General features: G+C 40.9%; 1 protein-coding gene across 9 annotated transcripts in view; it reads left to right on the top strand.

The window, feature by feature from the left end:
- Positions 1–16,324, top strand: part of NCOA2 (nuclear receptor coactivator 2) — a 293,273-nt gene that overhangs the window by 213,085 nt on the left and 63,864 nt on the right. Inside the window, exon 2 of one of the 9 annotated variants that reach the window (XM_030303992.1) lies at positions 10,166–10,432. The exons of the other annotated variants lie outside the window; for them this stretch is intronic. The gene's annotated coding sequence lies outside the window, so the exon portion shown is untranslated. The remainder of the gene's footprint in view (positions 1–10,165; positions 10,433–16,324) is intronic. 9 annotated transcript variants of the gene reach the window in all.

Here is a 16,324-nt window from a genome sequence, read left to right on the forward strand (position 1 = left end):
GGTTCACCTGCTTCCCTTGCACTGTGTTCCTCTACCACTCCCTTTATTTCTGCTGGGATTTTTCTTCTCCCCTGGTTGACTGCAAAACAATATCCAAGTTTTTATGTGCTGTTCTTGTCTCTGAAGCAAATGTTCAGTTCTGGAGTTGTTCAGCTAGTGAAACAAAAAAAGTAAAAATAACAAAGGGAAAGCCACAGACTTTCTGGAAGTCTTTAAAACTCATAATGGATATCATGTTCCAGATGTTCTTTGAAATATAAATGAAGCTGTTTCCATCTTTGTATCTCAATTTCATATTCAGTCTTTAGAAACCCCTAAACTTATCTCTTTTGATCCCACAAGAGGTGCCCCCTTACTTTTATACGTATCTCTTTTGTATCTTTCTCCTTCTTTCTCTCTTTATATATACTCTATTGAGTCAAAGACCGCATATATAAATAGTGGGCCTTAGATTATATGAAGAACTAAAGTATGGCTCAGCCTTTATTTTGGAGGAAATATTCTAGGTGGGACTGTTGAGAAATAGGAGTGAAGCCGTCTGTGCAGTTGGAGGGGTGGGTAGGAGTCTACTCTGTCTCTCTTGACTGGCCTTAGTTCAGTACTGAAGTGAATATACATTACCCAATTGGCCAGGTGGGCATTTGAGTTTTTGGTCCCTACTTTCTGGCTTCAAAGCAATAGCAGTTTTATCTTTGATATCCGTCTTCTCAATATAATAGTTACTCAGAATTTAAGAATGTACGTACTGCTCGTCCTTTGCCTATAGAACACAACAAAACTATTTTCATGTTTAAACACACACGAATTAACAAAACAATTTAACTTTGTCCAAAGTGACCCTTGGGGGAAGGGGAGACGGTCATCATGAACCTCAAAGATTATAGATCCAATGTCCAAAGCTATAAAGACCTGCAGTATTAAATATTCTTGTGCAAAGTCACAGCTACTGTGTTTCTTCAGTTTTTCTGTTAGGTCCCCACCTTAGCTCTCTTACCCAGATATCCTCCCAAAGTAAACCTTGACTTTCAGAAACATCTTACCCCTCCCCTGTTTTTCTCCTTCATAAAATAGTCACTTTGGGGTTTTTTTTTGTTTTGGTTTGATTTGATTTGATTTGAGAGAGAGAACATAAAGGGGGGGGGGGAAGAGAGAGATCGAGAGAGAGAGAGAGAATGAGAGAATATCAAGCATGCTCCATGCTCAGCACGGACCCCAACATTGGGGCTCTATCCCACAACCCTGGAATCATGACCTGAGCTGAAATCAAGAGTCAGATACTCAACTGACTGAGCTACCCAAGGGCCCCTAAAATAGTCGCTTTGAATATTCACCTTCTCCCAACTTTCTTTAACTTTCCTTATAAGAAGATGATTGTGACATTACCCCTATATTGCTTCTCTTTCTATATACTAATATGAGGAGCCCTGTAGATTCTGTCCACGCACTGTATGAATCCTCCTCCTTTGGAATTGAGATTTTAAAATTGAGCTCCTAGGGCACCTGAGTGGCTCGGTTGGTTGGGTGTCCTACTTTGGCTCAGGTCATGATCTCACCGTTCATGAGTTTGAGCCCCACATTAGGCTCTGTGCTGACAGCCTGGAGCCTGCTTCGGATTCTGTGTCTTCCTCGCTCTCTGCACCTCCCCCACTAGCACTCTGTCTCTCTCTCTCTCTCTCTCTCTCTCTGTCTCTCGAAATAAATAAACACTAAAAAAATAAATAAAATTGAGCTCCTGATTTTCATATTAAGTGAAAGAAAAGATCGACACTTGTGTTTTAGCTCCACTCCTGACTCATTCTTTTGTTAGGAGGAACACATACGTGGCCCGTCTTATAGGCACCTTTTTAGTTTTTCTGTTTTAAGTTCACCAATGGTTTAACTTTGAAAAATTGACAAATTATTTTTATGCCTGTAGAATTTGCTCTCAGCCTGAATTTTTGAGACCTATAAGTCTAATTTCCTTGGCAATTGGGTTTATCTTAAGAGGATAATACAAAAGATCATTAACCTTCACGTTTTTATTTTCCAAAATTCTTTTGAGCTGCTACACTTCAGAGAACTAATTAGGCCCCGTTAACATCCTGAGGTGTATGCATTGTTCCTGGTGTGTTGATGGAAGTTTATTTTGAGTTAAGTAATCAGCTCTTGCCATGTTCAGCCTCTGATGAAAGCATTCTTAGTGAAATCTTAGATAATTAGAGTCTCTCTTCATTCAGCATCTGGATCAATGCTGTTTCCTGAACTTAGCTCTCCAAAGAAGCTGAGTCTTCCAGCTAAATAAATAAAAAACCTTCGAAGACTTACAAATTTATAAATTTCGTTTTTCTTTTATTGTATAAATCCACAACTCTTTACAAAGAAAATGGGCTAACTCCATTTCGGGACTTGGCTTAACCATCAAAGTATGCCTTAAACTCACAGGAGGGCAAGGCCTGTCTTTTTCATCTGTGCGTCCTCACCATCTCATACTGGATTTATGTTTCCTTTACAAACATAAAATACTACCTTTCTGAAAACAAAATTACAAATAAAAATCAGAAAGTGAAATCACTTTTTCCATCTGTATACTTGGAGTTGATCCTATACAACCTACCGAGACCACTGACGAGACTCCTTCCATTGCTTTCTCCAGAGTGGGCGGTCAGTTCAGCTCCCTCTTAGTGGGTATCTACGTGGGTCAGCAGTTGTGGTGGAGAACGGCGACGCAAAAATGAAAAATACAACTTCCGGCTAAAGACCTCAACAGTCTGAGGGGGTCCAGATCAAATCACATGATTTCCGTATGATGTAGGAAGCGATGCTATGGCAGTGTTATGGAGGAACAGAGAGTAAAAAAATTGGATCCTCTGAGATTTCTGGAAGATTGCCCGTAGGAAATGACACCAGGCACCTAAAAAGTCCCAGTCACTATTCAGTAAAGATAGTGGCACTGGAGAATCCAGGGATGCCAGCTCAGCCTGGCCTGCTCTTTTGGAGACACCGTCATTAAAGTGGACTTTCGTGCATTGTGTTCTTCTGCCTGGGCTTGTCCAGAGGAACAGGAAACAGGTGTTTGCCAGCCAGGAGACCAATGCTATGGGGGTGGGGTGGAGAGCAGCGTGATTTTAATATTTGAAAAAGAAAGAAATTTACATTGGTAAAATACTCGTGTTTTGTCCCAATGAGAGTTAAAATTTATGTTTTCAGCAGTACCATTCATAACTGAAGAAATGTATTACGATTAACACTGACTTTGATTTTTAAAAATTAAGTCTATTGGCAGAAAACCGTAGAAATGATACTAAATTTAATTCATTAATAGCCACGTCTGAAGATGACTTCAGTAAAATATACTCTTACAAGTTTCTGATTCAATTTCTGTTTTATCACAATGTAATTTTCTTTTAGTAGAAACGTGTCTAGTTCTATTTTTTTCATTTTGGCTTAGCCTTGTGAAGTACGTCCATTCCGCTTTTTAAACATGAGTGATTTCACATTTCCTTTGTGACACAATTATTTATGTTAAATTATTTAAAGTAGTCTTTACTTGTAATTTGTGGACAAGTTTATTGGGTTCTTTGTGAGACTGCTTGTAATTATAAATGCAGAGTATTATTACTTAGCGCCTTCCTTCTGTGGAGCTCAGAGTGCTTCATATGCATTATCTTATTAAGCTTCATAACATCCCTGTGAGGCAGGGGCATTTTGCAAGCGATTATAGATTGCTTTGCTGAATCAGCACAGCCTTCCAGCATTATGATAAGCTTGGAAAAGATTGAGGTCATGTACTAACTTGCTCTCGGGAAACCCTATATGCAGCCAAATATTTTCCTTGGCAATACTGAGCTAACAGCTGCCACCATTCTAGTATCTGGGAAGCCCACTGTCCATTGATACAATAAAAAATAACAAACAGTACATCTTGAAGAAGCAAACCTAAGACTGTATGCTTGAGAGACAGCTAAGTTCCAGATGGCGTGAGTACAGCATCATCTTCTAGCCCAGACTTTACGTCTACAGAGGAAAAGCTATGCCTACTCTTGCTCCGGCTCTCAAAACCGGACCTGCCCAGGTGTCATATCTGACATCTTCAGCCACTTTATCGGCCTCACCTATGAGCCGTCCCCTGGCAGGCAGGATTTCCCAAAGCAGGTCTCTGGAATTCAACCCATGCATCTGTGTTCGAGCTAAACCCGTTTCAGAATGCCACTGGGTAGAACTTCTCTGAAGTCTTGATGACAGCATCATGCTGAATCATCTAGCATTTGGAAGCTTAGGAGGGATCATTAAAATTGAAAAGGGGAAGGATACATTTTAAGAAGATGTTATTTCATTATTTGAAGGGTTGCAGAATGGTGGGGAAACTTATCTCTTGGCCAATATATGTAAAACAAAGCTATAATCTTAAACTAATTTAAACCAGTTAATTTGATAGGAAGTCACTTAATTATTATTATGTCTTTTTTTAATACATAATTAGGTAGTTAATTTTTATATATTTCATGGCCTATGTGGAGGATCAAAATTAACCCCGTAAGGATTTTTCTTTTTGATTTATCCGTCAGATAGCCACAGCACTCATCTGTAAGTCTTTCAGTTGTGGCTTAAACTTTTTAACTTTTATGGGAGAGCAAAATTGTCATACTTTAAATAATGTCTTGCAAGTAGATTTGACTCCTTAAAAAGTCTTTGTATCTGAGAGCGCTGTATGATACAAAATCCAAGAGAATTATGGAATTGCTGTGGAGGTATCATATTTTTCCCCTTAACTCACAAAATTTGCTGGAGAATCATAGGACCATACATAAAGGAGAGGATTCCTTTGTAGAAAAGGTCGTCAGGACACCAAGTTTAGGGGTCTTTGTAAATGTCAGCCTTTCTTAACTTCACTTTAACTTCTTCATGCAAATTGTGACCGATTCTAGTCCATACTTTTTCTGGGCTTTGAAAGGTACAGGCTCTCCTGTCGGTTTGTACTGCCCAGCGAGGCATGTCAGTGTCTGAGTGAAGCTGACCCCTGTTTTCTTTTTAATTGCCTACTGCTTTAAATAGTTGTGGAAGGTTGGTTGATGATTCATTGCCACTCCTGCTTAAACTGGAGAATTTTCATGCCATAGGGTATTGAAAGGGTCATGTTAAAGATGTATTTAAATCTATCATCGTCATTATGAAACACAGTATTGGATGGATATTTAACGGGAACTCTTTCTCTAGGATGTTTTTTGAACTTAGGATACTCTGATGGTGATAACGAAACTTCATATTTTAGAAATTAGGAAGATCTACTTTGGAATTATTTCCCAAATGTCTCCCAGTCTTTTTTTTTTCTTTTCACCTAATCCCTTACTCTAAATACAGTGATCATTCACTGCAACCAGACAATTGGGGTACGTGTGTTGAAAATGTACGAATACAGATCAGGTTTCTCGGTTGTATAGGCAAACCTTGCTTTAAAAAATTCTGAAGCTGCATATATTTGGCCTTCAAAACAAGTCAGACCCTTGATTTTACCAGGTTCTACTTGACATTTGGTCGGGACAGTTTTAGGTGCCATCCCAAGGTGACAGCTCTCGCCTGTAAGAGGGCCGTGGTGACCTTAGCACAGAACATGAATCACTCATAACAGCTATGCCCCTCCCTGCACCTTATTCTACATGGTCAGCCCTGATCATTGCACTGCCTTGGTATATAGCCCAAGTTCACAAGACCAGGACCAATGTGAGTTCCCAGAGGAAGGGGATACTCACAGTTTTATATGTAAAACTGTGAGTTCAAATCAAAACTGTTTCAGGCATTTGAATATAATAATCTTCTGTTTCTGTGTGGCCTAAGAATGATACTTCATGTAGTTCTTCCCACAAAAGTTCCAGTTTAGAGAACATAGACCTTCTGACAGTGAAGTTCTTCTTAGACCCATGATTGTACACTTTTCTCTTTTCTCCTTCCTTCCTACCTAAAGCCCTGGGGAATAAACCTGGTTACTTTCCCAAGCTGGCTTTCTCTGGAATAAACATATAAAATTTTTTTAGGTTTTGTATTTATGTTGTGTGTATTTTTTTAAACTGTTGGGTAGCCAGCCTCACTTCCATATGTGGTTACTAATAGGTTAAAAAAAGAAAAGGTGGGGGGGGAAACAACAACTTAAAGCAAAAACCATCCTTTTGAACCAGGAAGAGCGTAAGCAAACATACAGAGAAGGATTATTGAAACAACCAACAACCAGTGGTGATGGTTACAGGTTCACAGGAGATGGTAGACTTTGCCTGTAGTGATTGTTCAGAATGCCTGAAATGCTGGAGACTAGACCAGAGATAGTCCCTTCTTTTCCTCCCTAAACATTCACATAGGAACTACCTTATGTTTACGTCTTCGTAATTAACCTGGCGAGTTGATGCCGAAGGCACCTCATCTTTAGCTACCAGAGATTTTCGCCCACAGGTGATTCTGGTGGTCATGGAGGGTGAGATCTTCTGGAGCCCGCCTCTAGAGTTGGGCCTTCACGTGCCTCGTGACCCTGGGAGTGGACACTGGGTGCGCTGGGCCTGTCTGGTCCCTGTCCACGGAGCGCTCTTGCCAAACCCTGCATTTACCTTCTAGTTCTCGGGAATCCTGATGGCCTGGTCCCTCCCCTCAGCTCTGTTTCCTCCTGCTTCTGCGGTTGGCCAGAGCCACAGCACAACACATATTTACACGGAGTTCTTACATTGTTATCAGTGCTTTGCTTTCTCTACTATGATGATATGATTTAGCATAATGTAATGTTTTAGGTCTCTAAATTGGATGATTCTATGTTCTATTATCAGCTTCTTGCATTAGGTGCTTGAAATTGGGAACACCTGCTTTTTAAAAAGCATGCTCATGAGGCCCTCCCATGATTGCCGAAGCCGACCCTGCCAGCGAGGGGCCCGGGGAGAGATGCTTGTAGGCAGAATGAAAGAGGGAATCGTGGCCTCCCTGTGGTACTGTTAGAATCACAGCCGGGGGAAAGGGGAAGAACAGCCATACAACTAGCTGTCGCAGTCTCTTTAGCAGGCATAGGCATCGGGTCCTGCGTCTGCGGAGAACTGGAGGGAGCAAATACCCAGCTGGAAGAAAAGCATAAGAAGAGAAGCACCAGCAGGTCTGACAAGCAGAACATAACATGAGGCCGGACAGCAAGGTGCATGTCCGTGAGGGAAGTGGGGAGCACAAAGGACACTAGATGTGGAAGAATGCCCCCCACGGACAAATGAATGTCAGGTTCTGGGAGGGTTTTGAGTCACCGAACATCCATCACTGAGGTGAAGCAGAGGCTTGAGATTGAAGTCCTGTGAGCAGTCAGAGGGAAGTGGGGATTCGTGGCAGGGTCAGCAACAAGGGACAGTGGGAAATAGAGGAACCAGCCCTCCTTCCCTTCCTTCACCCCCACTGCTCTTCCCTTTCTTCCCTGTGCTTTTATCGGATGTCATTCTGGTGGTAATAAGCTTTATGTTAGCCATGGGGAGAACCAAGTTGATTAAGAAAAGAACCTTGCAGGCCTCTCCAGGAATCTTAGCTCTTCCTCTTTCTAGATGGGTCTCCTGGCCTAGGCGGTGACCTTACCCTTAGAGGCCAAGGCTTCTCCCTGCCCAGTGTGTAGAAAGAACAAGAAACCTGAGGAAACACCCAGGCAGGTAGGAGATTTGTAGGACTCTACCTGGGTAGGTCTATTTTCTTCAACGCTAAGAGTGGCTGGGGATATCCTAGAGTCTGATTAAAACTCCTGTGATGCCCAAACTACTATTTTTTTATGAAGCAAGTTATAACTTTCCTAGTGATAATCTGGATTAATAAAGTGGGTCTGTTTTTGTTTTCTTTCATCTTCAGAAAGAGCCTTGATGACTTCCACAACCACCACCAAATGGTTTCCCAATTGGCCTGACCACCATAGGAATTATCTTGATGCCCTTAGCACATGGGCTCTGACCTTTTTTCTCATCCCTTTTCTACCTGATACATTGAGTCCCAAAATCAGAGTCTTAAAATAAATCTCCATTATGTTAAGTACACAGTAAGGCTCTTCAGACAGATCCCTCTAAAGAGGCATTGGTGATTTTTAGATCCTGGCTATACTGAATTTCAGCTACAGCTTTGGAACTCTTCAATATTAATCCAATGTTATTGAGCACCCACTATATGCCAGGCAGTGAATAAGAATATCTTTTTTTCTTAATGCTTATTTATTTTTGAGAGAGAGCACAAACAGGGAGCGGCAGAGAGAGGGAGACACAGAATCTGAAGCAGGCTCCATGCCTCAAGCTGTCAGCACGGAGCCCAACGTGGGGCTCGAACCCACAAACCATGAGATCATGACCTGAGCTGAAGTCGGACGCTCAACCAACTGAGCCACCCAGGCGCCCCAAGAATATCTTTCTGATAGCCAAGGGGCCAAGAATGTAGTGAAAGGGAAAGATATGAAAACAAATCAAACATTTTGAAACACTAGGATGAGTGTAGACTGCTATGGGAGTAGACACAGGGCATTGCAGAAACACAGAGGAAGGTACCTGGCTTGATTGTAATGAGCTTCTGGAACAGTGATGGGGTCTTAAAAGAGAACTGTTGGAAGGGCATCTGTACAAATGGAACAGTCTGAGAAAATGCTTAAAATCTGGAAACAGTATGCATTTGGGGAGATGTATAATAAATATTGCTGGAGTATAAGGAATATTGGGAGGTGGTGCTCGCTGTGCCAATAAACAGAATGATTTGGGAGATAAAATATTTGCACTTCTAGACCAACGTCCTAAAGAGTTTTAGAGACAACTTTTCCTGTCATTTCCATATTTTATCAGAAACTTTATTAAGTGCTCCTATAATGCAATTTTGTTGGCCTTGTTTGCGTTAACGTATGTATGTGAAAAGAAATGAAACGTTTGTGTAGTTTGGTCTTTTGAGAATGCCGCCTTTACGTATTCTTAGTGCTGAATTAGAACTTTACCTCACTTCTCATTTCTTTCGCACCCATTGATTTTTTTGTTTCCCTGCCTTCATCTGGCCTCAGTCTCACTGTTCGGCCTCTGAACAAATTATGATTCCTCCGTTTCCTTATTCGGATGACTTCTAAAACCTTAGCCAGCAGAGCCTAGTGAGTTAGAATGAACCCTGAATAAGCAGTTTCCAGATTTTATTGTGCCTTCATCTAACAGGGCCCCGCGGCAGAAGAAAATTCGAGTGGAGACCTACCGCAGTCGCACTGGGGGATGAATGAATGCTCACATAATAACTTAGTGACATGTACTTGTTGCCTTCCCGCTAATGAACTTGCAGTATTTCTGAGGCCGTGTTTCCATGGTTGTACACAGGCTTCTTTCACTGTGCGGTTCCCTGTGTGTCTGATTTTGTTTCACCTTCTGTGACCTGTGAATGTAAGGTCCCACGGCACAGGCGTATTTAGATTATGTAAAAGAGAGATTTTAGACAAATTGTTACATACTCACATAGCTTACTATGAAAGGCTATCCACGGCCTGTTTTACCTAACAACGCGTTGAAACGTAATATATGAAGTGGGGAACTAAATAAAATTATATATTGGTGATAGCAGCTTCAGCGATAGAGTTCTTAAGACAAAAGCATTTTTAGCCAGTTAATTACCTAGAGTCTATTCTGGTTACTATGTTCTCTCTCGATAAGCGCGGTACATTAATTTTAAAAGTAGGGCCTTTACGTTTCAAACTTGGGGCATGGTTGTCGGGTCTGTTTAAGTAGTCGTGCCTTACTGTGGATGAAAACCAAAACCAAACACGTTGCTTTCTCTGAAGCAGAGCGCGGAGGCTGGGGGCTGGGGGGTCTGCCCGGTGGAGATAGCCTTGAGATTGGTTCATTTGCTGTTTCTTCTTGCCGAAGGGAGACCATGATATGTTAACAAGAAGCTCAGTGTGGAAGGAGGGAGGCAACTTGGGGCTTAGGTTCCTCCCACTGCTAAAGAACGTGCAGCTGCGCGGTTTTAATATGCACGGCAGGAGGTCTCACCAGCTTGATGATATATAGTGCATTAATGTTGAAAAGATAAACACATTTGGAGAGCACAGGAAGGGCCTTGTGTTTTTATGTTAGCAGAATGCTTCCTAATGAATAAGAATGTGCTGCTGGCTTCACAGAGCCATATGGCAGCTTTTCTAATTTTAGTTGGTGCAGATGCATAATTCTCTGGTTTTACCTTCTAGAACCTTTGAGATGCTACATAACTTTTCCTGTAATATTTAATCTATGGTGCTCGGCCAGAAGTCGCCTGTCGTTGTCTCCGTGACATCGCTCCTCGACTGTCTCACTACTGCCGGGTTTGACAGTCACTTCACCTGAAGTCAGCCAGCCCCTAAATGCAAGAAAAGACGAGAATTGTGGATCTATTCCCACTAGAGTCTTACAGTTTGTTGTGGAGGTGATTAGACTTGTGTTTGACGTCAATCTACTGAAAAATTGATAGTTTCTGGGTGAGTGATTTTACTCATTTGGAAGCAGTGGAACTAATTATAAAGCCTGCATAAAGTATCAGGTTCCATTTTAGTCAAAGATTCTAATACTTTAAGTAGCACTGCTTCGATAAAAGCAACTACCCTCATATTTGACCAAACGTACAAATAACTTTTAAAGTCCTCCTTGGCTTCACATGTCAGGGGCATCCAAACATGGGCAGCGCTAAAAGTTCTCTATAGATGTGTAAAGATCCTGTGGATTGTCTTTCATCTGATGTATTTTTACGGAATGAATCATTGATGTTTGTTTGGATTCTGCCTTTTTAAACATAGACTAATTTCCACAAGCTTTCCCCAGTCTCTTCAGATGATATTTTAAAAGATGAAGAAGTAAGTTCTTCCCGTTATCTTTCATAACAGCCGCGTCGCCCCGTCCCCCTAATGGGCAGACGTTAAACAGCGTTTAGGGTTCTAAGTCATCAGTGCCGGAGTTAGAGCAATTAGGTGGCTGTCCCTTGAGCCATGACCACCATCCCTGAGAGGAAATAGGACTCTGTTCTGGTAATGGTTTGTGGAAAGAACCTTTGAATGTATGTATGTATGTTCTCAGTTCAGTTGCCTAATAAACAAATAGATCAGACTCCTAACATTACAAGATTGAGTAAGTTACCAAAAAATCAATAAGGGATGTCTTAAAAGAACATGTAAAGATCTTTAAAAAACAAAACAAAACAAACAAAAAAGAAACCCATGATTTGAAAATAGCTAACTATAGTTTTTTTTAAGATAAATACATTTTTTTCTTTTCTTTCTTTTTTTTTTTTTTTTTTTTTTTTTGCTAAGATCACAGCTTCTGATTTGTTGCTGTTCTCACCAGAAACTTAAATTTTACTTTCAAATCTATGCCTGGTAGATGCCAGTGATAAGGAGCAATTTAATCCAGCTGCTTCAAAAAATACCTGTATTTTAAAATCACTTACGTTTCTAGAGATCAAATGCTTCCCTATTCGCTTTTCCTTTTGTTCTAAGAGAAAACATGAACAATAATTACTTGTAAAGAAAAGCATATGGAATATAATATTAATGATTTTCCCCCAGTTTGTGGTATGACTCATCTTAACACAGTCCCTGAAGAGATAGGGTTTTGTTCTTTGCTTTGAAACTGGAAATCTAATTAATTGGTATTGGATTTCTGGAGTGCAGGCAAATGGAGGAAGGAACCGGACGGGATTGCACTGAGAGCAACCACCCAGGAGGGCAGGGACACTCGGGGAAAGATTACAGAGGCATCCTTGGGTTTTGCATTTGTAAAACTGTGTTATTAAAAAGATCATAGCTGTTTTATGATATTTTGATCTTTTGGGAGAGTGAGGAAGAAAGGGATGGAATTATTATTTTCATTGTTACTCTCTTAGGTCATATTTTTTATCTAAAAAGAATAATGGTTTAAGTGTAGCAAGAAGAAATAGAAGTCAAGGTATGAAGGAGAAATCTTTTCATAGGCTCTGAAAACTAAATGTTATCATCTCTTTTTCCAATTTAAGAGTTCCATCTATAATGGATTTCATAAGGTTTTGACCATATGAAACTCTGTCTACTCTCGAAACATCTTTCTACTCTTGCGTTTACGGAAGGATATTTTTGTAACAGAATATATTTTTATGGTTAATGGATGCAAAATATAGAAAAGTAAATACAATTTGTGATCACTGAGAAAACTGCCTAATTTAAAAATATTAAGTAGTGTATTTTAGTATAGTAATGCTGTACTTACAGAAGTATAAATATATCTAAGGATTTTGGCTTATTTATATCTGGCACATAAAAATAGCATACTCATTACTGAAAGGCTCCATCAAGATACCAGTATATGTCCGGTTATCATAATAATGTATCTCTCACTGGAGCCCTTTTCTTCCTCCTATTTAATTTCAAGGCTCAGCTGAACATTGAACAGAAGTAGTAATTACTTCATGAAAAGTACCCAAAAACAAATTCGTGGCCATTTTAATTTAGATTTCAGTTACATTAGTAAAGCCATACTTCTGTGTGTTTTCTATCGTTTCATATTACTGATTTTATTCTCTTTAATACTGAGAAATTATCAAAGCACAAATTCAATACAGAATTGAATACTAGATGACAAATTAGTTGAAATGCGTACATACAAACATGTAGTGAGGACAGGAGTGAAAAGCCCTAACTTCTTGACCCTTCATCTCTATATTTAGTCTACGAATAGTGAAAATTTCCTGTTCTGTTAGTTACATGAATATTGTGTAAATATTGCAACATTTTAAAAGTTCTCTTGCAAATAATCAATACTCTCATTTAGAGTTTTCTTTCAAAACACTTGATCCCCTAATACAATTTCAAGTTGATCTTGTGAAAAATGCAGTTTTCTTTTTTTTTTTTTAATTTTTTTTTTTTTTAATGTTTATTCATCTTTGAGAGACAGAGAGACAAAGCATGAGCGGGGAAGGGGTAGAAAGAGGGAAACACAGAATCCGAAGCAGGCTCCAGGCTCCGAGCTGGAGCCCGACTCGGGGCTCGAACTCACCAACTGTGAGATACGACCTGACCCAAGTCAGACACTCAACCGGCTGAGCCACCCAGGTGCCCCCTAATGTGCTGTTTTCATTTTTAGTCGGGAATTCCTGGGGTTCCAGCTTACATGGACTTTTTGCCAGTGTTCCTTAGCGTTGGTTTCCAGAGGCACAGTGGAGACTTCCTCAGGGCCAGATGCCACGTGTCCATCCCACCGGCTTCCGTGTCAGGCTCTTGTCTGCCATCCACTTGCTTATCCTGCCGGGTCCAAATCAGTTACAACGTATGTGAAATATTTTCGGCTGTGTCCAACGATCCTTATCTCTTCTTTGAACTTAAAGTTAGTTCCTTGCAATTATCCCTAAATTGCTCTCATTTAGTTCGATTGTAACTGTTTTGCCCTCCCAGCTAGATTTAATCTCTCAGCTGACAAGGATTATTCACTGCACTTGCACCACAGGCAGAGCGAGACACTGAGACACAGAGACGAAGAGACTGCTGAATAGATCCCGGTGTTACTGGTGACTTCCCTATGATGGCCACTCACTCTCCGTGACTTCCTGTTGGCTGCTTTTCTCCTTTGAAAGACTGAGCAGTTGGATATTATAAAGAGAAAAAAATGACATGTCTTAGTATTACAAATAATTTTTCAGGATGATTACTTTTAAATTGTTCTTTAAACTCTACAAAATATTAATGGATGAATTTAGGAAAACTTGGGTCTTCAGAACGATGATCAGATCCTCAAAATGTAAATATCTCACAAGGTATATTGATGGTCTTTAAAAGGCTTGGAAATGGATTGTCACAGACACTCTTATTTTCTGTTTATTTCGCCCCACAAACAGCATTATTATAGACCCCCAGCAAACAACAGTTTCTTACTATTGTGCTCTCAGAATCGCATACGACAAATCGCCTGCTGGTTTCTGGCGGTCAGCAGTAGGTGCGGAGTTGCCCTTGTGATTAGTAGCTTGTGCTTTATGAGTCACTTTCCCCCAAGAGTAATCTGAATTAATCAATCCATACTTTGAAAAGGATAAAACCACCAGTTTTAACGGTGGAAGGATAAGAGAAATGGGGACCTGAGACAACATTAGATGCCTTAAAACTTACTGAGTAAGGCAAAGCAAGATGATTTATCTCCTCAAGAAACCCTTTCTCCCATATTTCTGACCCTGCCTACCTGTTCCATTCCTCGCCCTGCACCCTGGAGGGCCCTTAGACCTAAAGGGGAAAATCTGTTCCTTTTTCCACCCCCATCTCACCCACCCGCCCACGCCCCCGTTGCCTCCTACGTTTCTGGGAATAAGTGCCCGAGGTGGATCTAGTCTTGTTAGCCACCAAATATTTAGTGAAAACCTGCTCTGAAATAGGGACAGTGCCCATTAAGGATACAGATACAGTGCCGCCTTCATAAAATCTATCTTCTGGTGGGGTAGCATACTGTTTATTTCCTGGACTGTGATTCTCACTGCAGGAAGTGGGGAGGACAAGATACCTTCCTAGGAAGATACATCAGAATGTCATTCAAAGAAAGCTTTTTCAGTCTGCAAATTCTGGTAGATCCTCTCTGGGGAGGTTGTCTTCTCATGTCCACCATTCCGATTTGAGAGTCACCACTGCTACTGAAAGAGGTTACCGATGGGAGCACGATGCTTCTGTCAACAGTGAGGAGATTAGAGCAAAGGGTGCAAATTACTCTTTCTGCGGGATGTTAGCACGTCGCTTTCACGCTGCCACAACACCAAAGACAAAAAATGAATTAGGATGCAGTAGGACCACATAAATATATAATATCTATTTTATGAGTTTTAAAATTTAGTATTAATGAAACTCAGGATCCTTAGGCCCGAAGCCTGCTGGGACCTCCACAGTACCGGCTGCTAAATTAGATGAAGCAGGAGGTGATGGGGTCAGTCCTATTCCTGGACTGGTGGGTAGCAAAATGAGTGGAAACTGTAGAGAAATCTGTAGCCTTACAGAGTGAAGTAGCAAAGAAAAAAGAAAATTACGTGCCCCGGTATGCGTTTACTTGGAGTATGTTTGGCAATGAAAAAGACTCTAGGCAAATGGGGATGGTGGGGGAGGGTCGTCTGCAATAACTGTCTGGAGAGCCTGAGGTACGTCCTGCCCCAGTTGAGGCTGAGGAGTTGGGCTGAGACCGAGTCTGCAGATAAAGCAAGGGGGTAAAGTGCCTAACAATCAAGAGCTGGGGATGGCAGCAAAGAAACGACCAAAATGACGACTGACAGATCCTCACAATATTGACCTAGAAAGGCTACCAGATAAGATCTAAGATCTAAGATCTATTTAGATCTTAGGAGGTGATCCAGGAGTATAGTAATTGAAAAAGCAGATACAGTCTGCATATGATAAGCTCTGCAAAGAAGTTACTAAATTTGGCATTCAGTAAGGAAGAACTAATACAAGTATGCTAGTAATAAGTTCTATTTGTAAACTACTTTATAGTTTTTAATTTTTTTAATGTTTATTTTTGAGAGAGAGCGCGCACGTGCACTCACAAGTGGGGGAGGGGCAGAGAGAGAGGGAGACAGAATCCGAAGCGGGCTCCAGGCCCTGAGCTGTCAGCACAGAGCGCGTCGCGGGACTCAAACTCAGGAACCGTGAGATCATGACCTGAGCCGAAGTCGGACGCTTAACCGACTGAGCCACCCAGGCGCCCCACTACTTTATAGTTTTTACAGTGTGTTTTACATGACATCCCATTTACTCCTGTCACAGTCCATGATGCATGGAAGGCACGTACTAAGGCCTTGAAAAGTTGGGAGTTGAACTTACACTTGAACTACAGCGGTCACCTTCCCTTCTCCCCTGATAAATATACACGTGGGAGTGCTCCATCCTGGGAGTGGCAAGATTTGGAGGACCTGCGATTCCCAATTATTTTCTAGGTTCTCAGGTACAAATTCAGATTTCCAGATTTTTAGAATACCGTGTAAAAACTTTTTTCAAAAAAAAAAAAAAGAAGAAACCGCCACAGCAGCCGCAAAATTTATCAAGGTCATGAGAGCAGGTTGATTCTAAGTACTAAACGGATTTACGGTTTTCTTTATTTGCATTTAATTACAATGATAACATTCAGTGTAAACAAGGATATAATTTATTCAGGTGCAAATAATTGGCACATTGTTTTTGTGTTGTTTCCTAGCAAGTTGACGATACGTATCTGTTATGCTTTAAACTTTTTTTGGCGTTCTTGAAATAACTAGTTTGCATAAGTATTGATGACTGGACATCTATTTATTCTCTGAGAATTATCCATGAGGGGCATTTCCCCAGGCCCTCCAGGCCTGAACGCTGCCTGGTACATTGTAAGCCGGAGCATATGTTGTGCCTCCT

The sequence above is a fragment of the Lynx canadensis genome, chromosome F2, assembly GCF_007474595.2.
Source record: "Lynx canadensis isolate LIC74 chromosome F2, mLynCan4.pri.v2, whole genome shotgun sequence".
Lineage (NCBI taxonomy): Eukaryota > Metazoa > Chordata > Mammalia > Carnivora > Felidae > Lynx > Lynx canadensis.